Source organism: Lissotriton helveticus, chromosome 10, assembly GCF_964261635.1.
Source record: "Lissotriton helveticus chromosome 10, aLisHel1.1, whole genome shotgun sequence".
In the NCBI taxonomy this organism is placed as follows: Eukaryota; Metazoa; Chordata; class Amphibia; order Caudata; family Salamandridae; genus Lissotriton; species Lissotriton helveticus.
Genome location: NC_136071.1, coordinates 546,487,357 through 546,504,163, shown reverse-complemented (window position 1 = coordinate 546,504,163; position 16,807 = coordinate 546,487,357).

Sequence of the window (16,807 nt, the reverse complement as noted above, 5' to 3'; positions counted from 1 at the left end):
GCATCATGTTCTTGCAAAGAGGTGGCCCCAACAAAAATGGTGGTGAACCAGCATGGCTAAATTAGTCTCATTACTTCTAAGCCTTCCATTAATGGGCAACAATGAATTTCGCCCAGTCATCTGAAATGTTTGCCAGTCCTTTCAAACTGTACAGTCCTAGTCCGATACGAACACAACAAGTGATGCAGTATGGTGCGATGGTGTATAGAAAGGATGCTATAGGCAGCTGGACATCATTGAAGTGGTGTTTTTTTTCTTTCAAATGAGTACACCGAAAGCAAACGTAAGAGTGAAATTCGAACAAACGTCTATATCTGAACTGGTCAATTAATTAGCAATAGCCTACTGTTACACTCTTTGTGCTGCAAAGTTATCAGGCCTTATTACAACCAAATTGTTAGCTTGCATTGAAATCTCGATCTTAATATGCATCATGTTTTTACATACTTAGTAGAGTATTTGACTAAAACTACTATTTGAAAAAGGTATGGATGGAAAGCTCCAATACCAAAAATGTTCATGACAGGTGCACCTTTAAATTAGCCCTCCACAACAGTAATTTCTATCTGAGGCAAACTGGGAGGCTCTCCCTAGCTTCTTCCATTCAGGAAAATGCCAGTTCCTCTAAATATATAATCACAATTGTGAAAGAATTCTCGTAAGCCTCCTCTCAACCCATCACTCCTTCCCTTGGCCTTTTCGAGCTATTTTCATAAGATCAAATGCATTTATGAGAACTTTGAACCTCGGCCTTTTTCAGATTCTTTCGATTTTATTAACCTGGTGTAATAAGGTGTCATGAATGCTGTAACAAGACTGAACTCCGAAGTATAAACGGGTACATTCTTTATTCACAGAAAAGGGTATGTTTAAGAAACATTAGGATCAGTTGCAGGTTAAAATTATATATATACACGATACCACGTCTGGAGCATGGGACTTCCCTGCTCAGCCTCTGCTCTGAACGGCTGTAACTGTCCAGGGAAGACATGGCTTGGCAGTTTGGGCTGGACTGTTCCCATGAGGCACAGGGTCAGACTGATTTGCATATGGCCATGTCTGAACTGGGGTGGCGGAGTGGGCTAAAGAATGATGATGGATTAAACCCAGATCAGTTGACTGGGGGTGAGTGATTGCAATGCTCAACACTCCGTCCATCATCCCCTTTGGTTTTGCTTTGTTCGCCCTAAGTTGACAGGGTATGCCCAGACGTGGGTCCCTTGTTCACTTTGCCACTGGATTCAAGCTAGCCTGGCTGATTAGCCAAAAACCGGTCCCAGGTCCAGGGAAGACATGGCTTGGCAGTTCGGCTGTACTGTTCCCATGAGGCACGGGGCATACTGATTTGCATATGGCCATGACTGAGCTGGGGTGGCGGAGTGAGCTAAGGAATGATGATGGATTAAACCCAGATCAGTTGACTGGGGGTGAGTGCTTGCAATGTTCAACACTCCGTCCATCATCCCCTTTGGTTTTGCTTTGTTTGCCCTAAGATGGCAGAGTATGCACAGACTTGGGTCCCTTGCTCACTTTGCTACTGGATTCAAGCTAGCCTGGCTGATGATGGCTGAGTAGCCAGAAACCGGTGCCAGGTCCAGGGAAGACATGGCTTGGCAGTTCAGGCTGGACTGTTCCCATGAGGCACAGGGTCAGACTGATTTGCATATGGCCATGTCTGAACTGGGGTGGCGGAGTGAGTTAAAGAATGAAGATCGATTAAACCCAGATCAGTTGACTGGGGGTGAGTGCTTGCAATGTTCAACACTCCGTCCATCATCCCCTTTTGGTTTCGCTTTGTTCGCCCTAAGTTGGCAGGGTATGCCCAGACATGGGTCCCTTGCTCACTTTGCCACTGGATTCAAGCTAGCCTAGCTGATGACGGCTGATTAGCCAGAACGCGGTCCCAGGATGCTTGTTTCCGGTCCAGGGAAGACATGGCTTGGCAGTTCAGGATGGACTGTTCCCATGAGGCACAGGGTCAGACTGATTTGCATATGGCCATGTCTGACCTGGGGTGTCGGAGTGACCTACAGAATGATGATGGTTTAAACCCAGATCAGTTAACTGGGGTTGAGTACTTGCAATGTTCAACACTCCGTCCATTACCCACTTTGGTTTTCTTTTTTCGCCTTAAGTTGGTAGAGTATGCCCAGACCTGGGTTCCTTGATTACTTTGCCACTGGATTCAAGCTAGCCTGGCTAATGATGGCTGATTAGCCAGAAACCGGTCCCAGGATGCTTGTTTCCGGTCCAGGGAAGACATGGCTTGGCAGTTCGGGCTGGACTGTTCCCATGAGGCACAGGGTCAGACTGATTTGCATATGGCCATGTCTGACCTGGGGTGGCGGAGTGAGCTACAGAATGATGATGGATTAAACCCAGATCAGTTGACTGGGGGTGAGTACTTGCAATGTTCAACACTCCGTCCATCACCCACTTTTTTTTTTTTTGCAGTTTTATATAGCGCGAACTAGAACCGAACCGAATCAGTTATCAGAGCGCTTTACATAGCACCAGTTACGTTACATGAGGACACACTTTTAGGCACGGGGAGATTAAGTGATTTGCCCAGAATCACAGGGTTTTTTTTGGCGTCGTTACCGAGACTCGAACCCAGATCCCCAGGTCCGAGGTCGAGCGCCTTTTGGTTTTCTTTGTTGGCCCAAGTTGGCAGGGTATGCCAGACCTGGGTTCCTTGATTACTTTGCCACTGGATTCAAGCTAGCCTGGCTGATGACGGCTGATTAGCCAGAAACCGGTTCCAGGATGCTTGTTTTCGGTCCAGGGAATACATGGCTTGGCAGTTCGGGCTGGACTGTTCCCATGAGGCACAGAGTCAGAATGATTTGCATATGGCCATGTCTGAACTGGGGTGGCGGAGTGAGCTAAAAAATTATGATGGATTAAACCCAGATCAGTTGACTGGGGGTGAGTGCTTGCAATGTTCAACACACCGTCCATCATCCCCTTTGGTTTTGCTTTGTAACTGTCAGACAAGCACTCCAAGTGACATAGCAACATTCTTTGCAGAATCATACTTATGGTGGTGCAGGGACACAGAAAGCACAGGGAAAGAAAGACACAACACCTCGTCTCCACAACCTGCACTGGGCCATCTCTAGTCAATTTTTCACCACTCAACACTATGGATGTAATCAGATCCATGCTCTGCATTACATCTGGCTCACCTAATGACCTCTGCCACCATCACATCTTCTCTATAGGACACAAACCCATTGGTGCTGCTCTAACCACTCTTTTCAATATTTCAGTCTCCTCTGCTTCCTATCCTATGGAATGAAAACATGTCTTGGGTCTGCCCTTGCTAAAGAAACCCTCCACCGACCCCAAGATCCTATCCAACCTCTACTAAGTACTTGAAAATTAGTGAACCAGCTACTTATCTGCTACAGTCAGTCATCTATCTTCTTGCTTCCTCACAGTCGGGTTTCACGGCCATTCACAACTCTGATGCTGCCCTTTTTGCTGCCACTGATGACATCCTCCTCATTGATGACTAGCTGCCTTATCCTTCTCAAACTATCAGTAGTACTCTATATGTGATGTCCCAATCCATTCTCCTCAAGCACCTTCACAACATGGGTTTTTGTCTTACCACCCTCGGGTGGGTCCAGTCTTTCTGTTTCACTGGACCCAAGCTGTTTTTACCCCGGTTCACTTGGACCCCATCAACATCCTGTACAGTGTTCTTCAGGGATCTTCCTTCAGCCACAACCCTTTTTAATATTTACAGGGCCGTGCCTTTCTGTGGACACTCAAAACACCCAGATCCAACATTACCCATTGCAAGACAACAATAGCAGATTGGATGAGCAATAACTGAAGAAGTTCTATTCTTGACCGGCACAACTCTTTGGTCTAAAGCTTGATGGTCTGTAGACAGAAGGCCACCTCCTCACCGACTCAATCTGCTGGGAACCTAGGCATCATTGTAGACAGTTAGCTTGTAATTACCAATCAGGAGACTGCAGTTGCGGCTGCTGTTTCAGAATCCTTAAGATGATCAAAAAATATTCAAGTGGTTGCCAGTGGACTCAAGAAAGTCACTCCAGCGTTCATTGCGAGAAGGCTAAATTACATTTACGCCCTGTGTGTCAGCATCTCAGTCCATCTCCTCAAAAGGCTATAGGCTATTACTCAATCTTCCCAATTGTGCATCAGACTCCAGGCACCTGCAAATCCTCCCTGGGTTCCCGTACACAAGCATACTCTTTTCAGACTCCTCTATCATACGTAAAAGGCTCTGCACAACCTTTGCCCCCTCTACTTTAGGCATAGTATTATTGTTCTTACCTGTTATCCACCTCTATCTACCTGCCCACATGCCTCACATCCACCGCACCAGTGCAGGGTGTGCTGATTCCACTAGCTAGCACAAGCTTCCCTTATTTATCTACTCTGCCCATTCTCTTTTTGACTTCAGAAGAAATCGAAAACCTAGCTGTTTTAAAATCCTTTGCATTGTTCATGCCTTCTGGCAAAGACTTTCTTACTCTGGCCTGAATATCCCTCGTTGGTGGCATGTGCGCATTAAAACCTCTGTTAACATAACATGAACATGTAGGAACATGGCCAGGGCTGAGTGACTAGAGACATCTGGGATGTGCTTAGACACACCCTAATGTTTCTAGCTGCGCTTCAGGTAATCAATTAGATGCTTGCCATCAGGGTGGAGAGAATGCCATTGACGATTAAGTGGCTGTTGGGCATCGAGGGCCACAGCCAGGTAACCTCAAAGGAACACCAACAGTAGGTGTGGGTGACAGTGAGTGATGGGTTCCAGGTTTTTTAGCTTCAGACCTGGCACTCAGCTGGGGTTGTGTCGTGATTGTTGGACAGGAAGGGAGTCTACCCTGGAATGGCTAGCAGTAAACCAGTGGGGGTCAAGGAGCTTGAATCCCCAGCAGATAATTTTTGCTTCATATATATATTTGCCTGCATCGTAAAGTAGGTGGACAAACCCTCTAGTATTAACTGAGGGCTGCCGACCATCTAGACCCTATAGAGAGGGCCGGTGTGCCCTCATTTCTGTGTCTAGGAGAATGAACCCTGGATAAGAATGTTTTTCTTTAGAGACAGGGAGCCTCAAAGGCTTTACTGGGTTTGGTGAGGAGTGTTGGACCCTGTATGAGTTATATACAAGTGCCCTAAACCCAGCAGTTATTGAATGTCATGTCATGTTATGTTAATTAACTGTTTTCCCTGTCGCCAGTAAGATGGTCCACGGATGTTGTTATATATAACAGCCTGATGCATGACACATACCAATCAATATAGACGTTTCTTTCTTTCTTTCTTTCGGTGACCTGCTCCCAGGACACCCCCGCACCGCACGGCCACCAGCTGCTGCGTGTGCCCTCTCCCGCTGCTGCACTCAGCCTCGCTGAGCCTGCCGCCACGACCCCGCCCCCCGCTGCCCTAGCGGGATCGCATCCTCTGCCTGACTGTTATCACGTAATTCTGTTGTCTTTTGTGTCTTATCTCCAGTGCCCTCAGTGAATTATCGTGCTTGTAATTTGTATTTTGTACCTTTTTCCCCTGCTGTTGTTTTCCCTGCGCCCCTGTGCCCCCCGCCCCGCTCCCCGCTTCCCGCCGCCGTACTCGCGGCCACGCCCCCTTTGCTTTCTGTACCCTCCCCGCCTCCCAGCTCCTCCCTCCCTCCCACTTGGCCATATATGGCGACCGTGCGGCGCAGGTGAGTGTGACCTGCTCCCAGGACACCCCCGCACCGCACGGCCACCAGCTGCTGCGTGTGCCCTCTCCCGCTGCTACACTCAGCCTCGCTGAGCCTGCCGCCACGAACCCGCCCCCTGCTGCCCTAGCGGGATCGCATCCTCTGCCTGACTGTTATCACGTAATTCTGTTGTCTTTTGTTTCTTATCTCCAGTGCCCTCAGTGAATTATCGTGCTTGTAATTTGTATTTTGTACCTTTTTCCCCTGCTGTTGTTTTCCCTGCGCCCCTGTGCCCCCCGCCCCGCTCCCCGCTTCCCGCCGCCGTACTCGCGGCCACGCCCCCTTTTCTTTCTGTACCCTCCCCGCTCCCACCTCCCAGCTCCTCCCTCCCTCCCACTTCGCCCATATATGGCGACCGGGCGTACGCGCAGCGTGCTCGCGCAGCGGGCGCGCCGATTGTGTGCCGAAAGCGCGCCAAAGGTAAGCCCGTCTGCGCCCGTCCGCGCCTGGACCGCGCCCAGCGCCAGACCCCCTGGCCCCCGCAGCCGCCAGCCCACCCGCCGGACCTACGACTCCACCGAACTCAACGCACTCAACGCCGGCCGATTCCCGGGCTGCTACCGAGCCACCCCGAGACACACCCATGGACCCTTCTGCTGCAACTCCTGCAAGTTCACCTCCATCCGATCCTGCACCCCTGCAGCAGTGCCCAAGACCTCGACGAGCAACAGCAGCAGCTACCTGAAGTGCATCCTGCTCAACACCCACTCCGTCCACACACACGCCGTCGAGCTCTGGAACCTGCTCGACTACACAGCCCCAGACGTCGCCTTCATCACGGAAACCTGGATGAAAGCCTCTGCAGCGCCCGACTTCGCCATCGCCATCCCGGACGGCTACAAGATCATCCGAAGGGACCGCGTCAACCAGACAGGGGGAGGCATCGCCATCATCCACAGGAACTCCATCCGCATCACGACCAACACCGACGACACCCTCGCACCCGCCGAGCACCTGCACTTCCAGATCCACATCAACCCCAAGACCACCCTCAGAGGCACCCTCATCTACAGACCCCCGGGACCACGCACACAATTCAGCGAGGACATCGCTGACTTCGTCAGCCCGCACGCCCTCCCCTCCGCTGACTACATCTCAATTTCCACCTGGAAAACAACAACGACCGCAACACCACCACCCTGCTGGACAACCTCGCTAACCTCGGACTCAAGCAACTGGTGACCACCCCCACCCACTACGCCGGACACACACTCGACCCCGTCTTCTCATCCAGCAAGGACATCGCCTTCAGCCACGCCACCGGACTACACTGGACGGACCACAGCTGCGTCCACTTCAGCTTCAAAAGGACCACGATCCACCACCAACAGCAACAGGTCTCACGCAGAAGCTGGAACAAGATCACAGCCGACCAGCTCACGTCTTCCCTGAGCAAGAACCCACCCACCAGCGCAACGAACCCCAGCCAAGCGGCCACCAACCTCACCAAGTGGATCAGCGACTGCGCAGACGACCTCGCCCCTCTGAGGACCCCGCCTAGCAGACCCGGCAGCAAGAAAGCCCCATGGTTCACCGACGAACTCAAGAGATCCAAGAAGGACTGCAGAGCCCTGGAGAATGCCTGGCGCAGAGACCCAACACCGGACAACATGACTGCCCTCAAGATCGCCACCCGAAAACAGCACCAACGGATCCGCACCACCAAGAAAACTGCATTCAAGGAACGACTGGACAACAACGCACACAACAGGAAGGAACTCTTCAACATCGTTAAAGAGCTCTCCAACCCCAACGCCGGAAACAACGACATCACCCCTTCGCAAGACCTCTGCAACTCCCTCGCCTCCTACTTCCACAACAAGATCGCGGACATACACAACAGCTTCAGCACTCAACCGATGCACGCCACGACGGAACCGCCGCCCTCCACCACCACCCTCCGCGCCTGGACCCCGATCAGCACCGAAGACACCATCCGGACGATGAACTCCATCCACTCTGGATCTCCGACCGACCCTTGCCCTCACCACGTCTTCAACAAGGCCGACGCCGCCATCGCACCCCACCGGCGGGACATCATCAACACCTCCTTCAACACCGCTACCTTCCCGGAGAGCTGGAAGCACGCCGAACTCAGCGCCCTTCTAAAGAAGCCTTCAGCCGACCCCACCGACCTCAAGAACTACCGACCCATCTCGCTGCTCCCGTTCCCAGCAAAAGTCATCGAGAAGACCGTCAACAAGCAGCTGGCCGCCTTCCTTGAGACGAACGGATCCCTCGACCTCTCGCAATCTGGCTTCCGGGCCAACCATAGCACAGAGACCGCCCTGATCGCAGCAACCGATGACATCCGAGCCCTGCTCGACAATGGAGAAACAGTGGCCCTCATCCTCCTAGACCTCTCCGCGGCCTTCAACACTGTCTGCCACCGTACCCTAGTACAGCGCCTCAGCAACGTCGGAATCCAGGAGAAGGCACTGGAGTGGATCACCTCCTTCCTCGCCGGAAGGACACAGAGAGTCCGCCTTCCCCCGTTCAGATCAGAAGCCACCAAAGTCATCTGCGGCGTTCCTCAAGGCTCCTCACTCAGCCCAACCCTCTTCAACGTTTACATGAGTTCCCTCGCAGCCATCGCACGCCAGCACAACCTCAACATCATCTCCTACGCCGACGACACCCAGCTGATCCTCTCCCTCACCAACGACCCCACCACCGCCAGAGCCAACCTACACGAAGGGATGAAAGAGGTAACCAAATGGATGAAGAACAGCCGCCTGAAACTGAACTCAGACAAGACGGAAGTCCTCATCCTGGGATCCTCACCCTCCGCCTGGGACGACTCCTGGTGGCCCCCCGCCCTAGGCAGCGCACCCAAACCAACAGACCACGCACGCAACCTGGGTTTCATCCTGGACTCCTCCCTCTCCATGACCAGACAAGTCAACGCCGTCTCCTCGTCGTGCTTCAACATCCTACGCATGCTACGCAAGATCTTCCGGTGGATCCCCACCGAGACCAGGAAGACGGTCACCCAGGCCCTCGTCACCAGCCGACTGGACTACGGCAACTCCCTCTACGCCAGAACCACCGCCAAACTCCAGAAGAGACTCCAGCGGATCCAGAACGCCTCAGCATGACTCATCCTGGACATCCCCCGTCGCAACCACATCTCCGGACACCTGAGAGACCTGCACTGGCTCCCGGTCAACAAGAGAATCACCTTCCGTCTCCTCACCCACGCACACAAAGCCCTGCACAACCAAGGCCCAGGATACCTCAACAGCCGCCTCAACTTCTACGCTCCCAAACGCCAGCTTCGATCGACCGGCCACGCCCTAGCCGCCATCCCCCGCATCTGAAGAGCCACCACAGGGGGAAGGTCCTTCTCCTACCTCGCCGCCAAGACTTGGAACTCCCTCCCGACCCACCTCCGCCTGACCCAGGACCACCTCGCCTTCAGGAAGCAGCTCAAGACCTGGCTGTTCGAGCAGTAGTGGACCCCCCCCCCACCCTAAGCGCCTTGAGACCCTCCGGGTGAGTAGTGCACTATACAAATGCTTTGATTGATTGATTGATTGATTTCTTTAATAAAAACAAATGTGTCTACAATCTCTGGGATTGGACAGCCAGGTCGAGGTACCAAGGAGACATCACTGTGGTGTTATTGGTTTTTTTTGTGACATGCTTCCACATAAACGCACAAACAGAATTCCCCTGCATTGTGAGTGCAGGCACGTAAGCTCTGTTTTTTGTGGGGGTTTTTGTTGCAGTTTTATATAGCACAAACTCGACCCGAAGGTATTGGAGCGCTTTACACGAGCACCAGTTAAATTACACAAGGACACATCCTTTTTTGGTAAGCACGGAGAGATTAAGTGATTTGCCCCGAATCACAGGATGTTGATCCAACGCAGAGACTCAAACCTGGTTCCCAAGCTCCAAAGTCGGCAACTCTGGCCCTAGAATTACAATTCGCTGCCATAGGGTAGCTGCGGGTATTCAAAATAGACACCATTGAGAGGTTGTTGTTGGGATAGAAAAAAATCATACTTACTTTTCTTTAAATACAGTTATCCAGTATTGCTATCTATCTTAGATGTGCATGCTTGCGGGGAATTATCCTACATTTCAAATAATATCTGCATTATCATGCATTCCTGTAATTAAATGCAGTATTGTTAGTAGCACACCCAGATTGTTTTAAAATGCCCTATTCCAAACAAAGAGGCAGATGTGTTCAGAAAACACACCCCAAGACCTCTAGGCTTCAGGGGATTTACTGTGCACTTGAACTAGTAAGCAAGAAGCATCGGAAGCACCTCGAATAAAGAGGAGGGGGAAAGTCAGGTGTGAACTCCTGACAGATCCCAGCGTTGTTGTTACAGGTGAGTTACTTTTTCCTCTGCAGCACTTGATCTTTCATAGAGTTACATGCTTGAATCATGTTCAACTGGTAGTATAAGATCGGTGAAGAGGTTCACCGTAGTTTAACAGATGGCAAAACATCACTCACTTCACTGCAGATTCTCTTCTTGATTAAATAGCCGGATATTATTGTCTGGTGAAGGTATGGCTCGATCTCTTGGTAACTAATCTACAAATATCCGGAATAGGGACACCTCCAACAAATGCTTCAGTTGACGACACCCCATAATAGGGTGAGCTTTAAATCTCTCTGGAAGTGGCCTACCCTCTGTGGCATTGCAGAATGAGATGCAGGCACCGACACATCTGCCTATGCCTTGCTTGAAGACTTCTTGTCCTTTATTTGCCTATGCAAAAGTTACATCAGTATAACTCTCTTGCTGAATGTTTTTATCTTGACCCAGAAAAACATTAACCATCTTTTGATATTAATCAACTGCAAGGTCTCCTTTGCTGTCTGAGCTGGAATACACTTTGGGTTGGACTTCTTATAACTTTATTCTAAAAAAAGGGGAGGTACGGTGCTATAATAGTGAATGCATGCATCTCAAGCACTTGAATGGGTGATATTATGGCTAGTAAAAGAGCCACTTTCCCTGTAAGTACACCATGTCCTACCTGTGTATTGTTTCAAAATGAGGGCTCGAGAGGTTTGAAAGAACCATATTCAACTCCCATGGTGAAGCTGGCTTTGCCACTGGAGGAAAGATGCAGAAGAGCACAAATGAGGCTATTTGAGGACAAGGATTGGATGCCCTTCTGGCCTTTGTATCTCAGTATTGTAGCCATGAAAACTAGATTGTAATAAAACAGATCTCGGAATTTGCCAAGTTGTGTAAAAAAAATAGGCATGCTTTCACTCCTGCGCCATTTACAAAATCTTGTAGACTTCCAACAGTAGGTGTTATTTGTGATAGAGGCCGCCCCATTGGCCTTGTCAATATGTTTAGCAAGCGGTAATCTAAATGTTCAGGAGCGAGGATATCAGGTGAAAGAATCCATTTATCTTTTATCTTACCTTCCTCCTCTTCCTCATCCTCAGCCAGCTGGCAAGGGGGATACCAGAAGGTTGTTGAGAAGGTGCTTGAATATGAGTAGAACAAAGAATGTTCCCTGGTGCTTTCAGAGCGGTAGGAATTTAATGCAATACTTGTTATTCAGGTGGTTCAGTAAATCTGCAAATTACCTCATCATGTTTTGCAGAGAATACAGGACTGTGAGGCCCACTGCATTCAGCAGAATCAAGCTCTATTCGCCAAGTTTGTCTTGTCACTTGGGTCTGTCAGTCGCCAGAGACGGAATGTTCCTCAGTTGACCTTGCAGAGAGGGTTGCTGATCTTCATAATGAAGGAAGAGAAGGTGAGAGTTAAAATCTCCCGTTATTACTATGTGAGCACTGGTATATTCTTGTTTTAGATCCCTTAACACTTCCACTGTTCCATACTTTGTTGTAGGAGAAACGTGAATGGCTAAGCTGCTGGGTGCATGACTAATTCTCAACTTTGATGGCCACTTCTGTCCGGTGTCTATCATTGTAACCTTCAACTGTAAATCAGAGGAAATATATATTGACAAGTCCTCCTTGCGCTGACCTTTGACTTTTTCTTTAATCACACAATTTTGGTACTCAATGTATCCAATCAATGGTGTAGGAGTTGTGCTTTATGTTTCTTATGCAATTATGATTTGGAATTGCCACATACATGCAATTGTGGTTCCTTCATGCATTAAATTAGATAAGCCATGCACATTCCATGAGCAAATATTGAATGACTCAATGGTAAACCAATTTGTTTTACGATGCAATAGCTGAGTCGAATTTCATTTTGTTTGTGTTTATTAGCGTGGCGGGTAGCCAGCTCCACTGCAAAGTTGATCTATTTCGATCTTCTAGTCCTACGCGTTGTCTTCCATGAGGCCACGAGTAAGTGATTGTTAAATTTGCAAATGTGCAACTTCCAGGAGAATACAGGAAGTGCTCAGGGAACTGCACAATGGGTGGATATGGGCGAAGTGCCAATTAAAGTATGGGTCCTCCTCTTCCTCTTCTGCTAAACACTCTTCTTCTTCCTCCTCACCATTGGCATTCGGGTAAAAGTGACTTCTTGTGTGAAACTTCTCCTTGTAGCAAGAAAATTCTGATTGCCCCTCCCCCTCTATTTCAGTTTCCTCACTGTCCAGTATTTGAGAGGCAATTCTGTTGGTTCTTTAAAGAGGACACTTGTGTGAGCCGAATATCGGACGGCGTGGTAAGTAGAGATGATACGGAAGACAGTGTCTTGGAAGTGGTAGATTTGATTCCGGTAGGTCCTGCATTGAACGAGACGCTATTGAAATATCGGTCATAAAAAAATAGAAAATCTTGCAATTCGGACAGCTCACTGGTCCTTGATGAGACGATGGTTCATGCGGCTCTCTGGGAGTAGGTGTACATTGACAACTTTCTCATTGATGAGTCTCTTAGGAAAGATACAACATTACCTTTGTTGACAGTGCAGAAGTTATTGACAGTGCTCTTGTTAATGGAGCGAGTGCCCTCATTTAAGATGTCATTGGTTTGGGTGTCATAAACAAGTATTCTATCATTGAAGGTGATTGAATCTTTTCCTTTCGCTTTGTGAGGACGGCATTGAATCCGATGATGCAGGTTGTAAAACCTTACCTGTCTACTACCTCCTATTATTTCCTCCACATTCTTCCTTTCTTGAGACTTTATTCCCAACACAGGACAAGCTAGCTTTCCCTACCATGCAGTGCTTTGGATGTGAAAGATTGTCAAAGGGCTCATTTGCTGGCTAGTTTTATTGGATCTGTCTGCTGCCTTTCACACTGTCTCCCATAAATGTCAAAATAAATACATTAATTAATCTGATAATCTTCTGGTTTGTGATTTGGTCGAAGGTAGTTTATTCTTTCAGAATATGGATTATTTAAATACATTTTGTACAGACAATACGTGGGAAAAGGATAGAAAAGATAATCCTTCTCATTAGTAGTTGTTACTCTTCACCTTGCAGGGCCTGCCATAATTACTGCAAACATACATGTTGTGTTTATTGTTCACCTGCTTAAGGCGCTGGCCACTAACCTCAGGGAGAGTCCCGTGGCTGCAGCAGAGTAGATGGTCAGGTTCCCTGGCGGAATAAGTGTTACAAATAAAGATAACAAATTCTTTCTATGTAGCAGCACACATTTACAGTTCTAAAATGAGAACAGGCATTTTTTTTTGTAAATAGTGGGCAAAAAAGAAAAGAACGCTTCCATGGTTCCCTTACATTCGATGTAGAGTAGTAAATTTAATATAAGGAGGCCCTGAGGAGAGGAGGGCCGACAGAGTGCGGGACATAGAGTTCAGAGCACACCCACCTCATTGTCGGCAGTTCCAGAAACTTACTTCATTTCGCCAACACAAAGTAGGCATAAAAAGTATACTACATATAAAAGACAATTCACAACATTACAACACGCATGAGAAAAACTCATTAATTTAAAAACACAAATACAAATTCATGATCATATACACAATCATAAAATCATTCATTTTATGAAAAAAAATAATTTCAAGTAGTTATAGAGCTCTTTTTTAGTGCCAGTAATAAAAAAGATGCCAAAGAGAAACAGATAAAGGATCAGAAAGTAGCTGGAGATAATAGAGTGCCACAGGACACTGGTTAAAATTCATTTTTCGCAGACTAGGGATAAAGAAATGTTTCCTTTCATTATAATAAAATTTACAGAAAAACAAAAAATGCATGTCATCCTGCGTAGATCCATTATCACATGTACAGAATGGGAGTTCAGAAACAACAAAAACAGTACGAGGAGTACCCAGCATTAACGGAATATAATTTAAACGAAACCTCACCAAGACATACCTATGTTGCAGATTAGTAACGAAGGTTATATATGTTCTATTTGAGTTTGTTAATTCTATGATGGGGCACGCCAGGTAAGATTTAACTGTTGGGAGCTTAATATTTTTATTCTCCCTTTTTATCTGCCGATTTGAACGCAGTCAAGCTTTTAGGTCAATTTTCGATATAGAACTGCAGTTAGAAGGTTCCAAGAAGAGGTAAAGAAGTCCAGCCTCCTTCAATGTTGTTTCAACATAAGTTAGCCAAGCTATATTACCTACTCCATCTAGTTTTAGAACATCTTTGATAATGTCTCTTGTCAAAACAAGGGTCTCCTTTCGCCATATTGAGTGCCACATTAGGATAGGGGCCATTGCAATTATATCAGTTATATAAGGGGCACCTAGTTCCATGTGACACTTGTAGTTAGCACATGACTGTGGTAACGAAAGGATTCTTTTTAGGAAATTATTTTCGATAATCTGAAGTTTTGTACAATCTTTCATACCCCAAACAGCTGCCCCATAGGTAGCAGTAGATACAGTCTTTGCTTGGTACACTGTTTTTATTAGATATATTGGCTTTAAAACAGTTTTTTTAATAAACCTAGTTAGAGCCCCGATGTTTTTTTGCATCCGCATTACTCTATTACTAATCATGTTTTGCCATTTTGTTTGAGAATAAAACATAATCCCTAAATAATTAAAAGAATCGACAACCCCCATTTTTCCCTCTTCAGTAGTGATTTGCGGGTATTTTTAATATTTTGAACCTGCTACTAAAATAAATGAATTTGAATACCTAAAGTGGAGTTACCAGAGTGGACGTCTTTTATAAGCCAGTTTGAAATATGCTTATTTCAGGAAACCTGGTTACTGGAACCCCTCCATTTTCCCGGTTACCTGAACTATAGCATTATGGCCGAAAAGAGAGGGAAAGGCCGTCCATCTGGAGGCCTAACAATATGGGTTAGACAGGATCTTGTCAATAAAACCAAAATTATAACCACTAACCATATCGACTTGCAGGCACTAAAACTTGAGTTTCCTAATAAGGAGCCCATTTACATCTTTAATATTTATGCTCGCAGTACTGGAGGGAAAAAATCTGCAGTTATGGCACACCTGGAAGATATGCTAGAATCCCAACCTGCTAATTCTAATGTTATTGTGGAGGGAGATTTTAATGTAACGTTTGAACCTCTTTTAAACGATAACTGGACCTTATCGGACGATCAAGATAGAGAGTGGGGGGTACCCAAACTGGACTTGGATCCAATTAAAAGATGGACTGAGATATCGCTCCAAATCAACTCACTCTGTCTTAACAAGGGATTAAGATCAGTAAATGGGAGAACCGTTGGTGACGATGTAGGGAAAAATACCTTTAAGAACGGCCTCCGAATGAGTAGAATTGATTACATTTTGATTAGTCTGGGTTTATGGAGATTCCTTAAAGACATGCTAATCATGGAAAGGGTTGAGAGCGATCACAATCCTTTGTGCTTGTCTCTTTCATACTGGATTTCCCCAGACCAAAATGGAGAGGAGACGGAAGTCACCACTCTCATTGACACTGCCGTAGCAAACGACATGCGTCATGTCCGATGTTCTAAGGTTTTAACTAACCAGCAGAGCATTGACTCTATATCTATTAAGTTAGCTCAAGCAACAAGCAATTTAGAGGTTTATTTATAGAGGATACATCAACCATAAGGAATATGGAGGCTACCAGGATTCATGAGGCCTTTTTTGGCGATCTAAAAAGCTTCCTTGTTAGGCCTAGCACGCTGAATGGCCCTCGAGCTCCCCCACCCCCTAGATGGTACTCAGGGGAATGTAGACAGGCCCGCTTGGACCTGGGTAGAGCGAGTAAAACTGGTCCGAGTCCTAAAATTCGTCTCGCCATGGCCGCCTATAAAAATGCCGTCGTTAAAGCCAAACGTAACTGGGACGAGCAAAGGTGGAACGATTTAAAAGAGGCGGGACACCATAAAGATACGCGTAAGTTCTGGAATGTTTATAAGTGGGGTGTGGATGGCAACCCTGAAAAACCCCAGAATTGGGTCCCACGTGACAAATGGGTATCATATTTTGAGCCGCAAGATGCGAAGGGTGATGTTTTAAACCTTTCCCCTGAGATCCCGTTCTTGCCATTTTTGGAAGATCCATTCACACTGAAAGACGTGGAATGCGCCCTAGATCTAGTGATACCTGGTAGAGCGCCAGGTATCGATGGCATTCCCGCGGATCTATTCTTGCAGGATAGGGTCTTTTGGGGCCCATATATACTCCTTTTGTCAAATATGATTGCTAAGGGTGCTCCCGTACCGAAATCATGGCTCGGGGCTGAAATTATTCCCGTCTTTAAAAAGGGGGACAAATCCTTGCCTGGAAATTATCGACCGATCAGCCTGATCGACACCTCGCAAAAAATCTTTGGCAGGCTGATCCTGGATAAAATATTGGCATGGGAACGGGACCACAACATCTTGACCAATTTACAAGCAGGTTTTAGAACATCCATTAGTACGGTCGACCAGATATTGCATTTCACAATGCTGTACTGGAAGACTGTGATATTGGGCAGTCTATACGCCGCTTTTGTAGATTTGAGAGCGGCTCTTAATCTGGTTCCCCGCTCAAATCTGTGGAACGTCCTTAAAGACATGGGTTTACCAGGGCCTTTACTCACTGGTTAAAAAACTCCATGACCTAAATTATGCTCAGATCGTGTGGAGAGGTGTGGCTCACTGGTTAGAGGCGGCAGACCTGTAAGCCGAGAACGGCCCGGGACCAGGGTTCAATTCCCG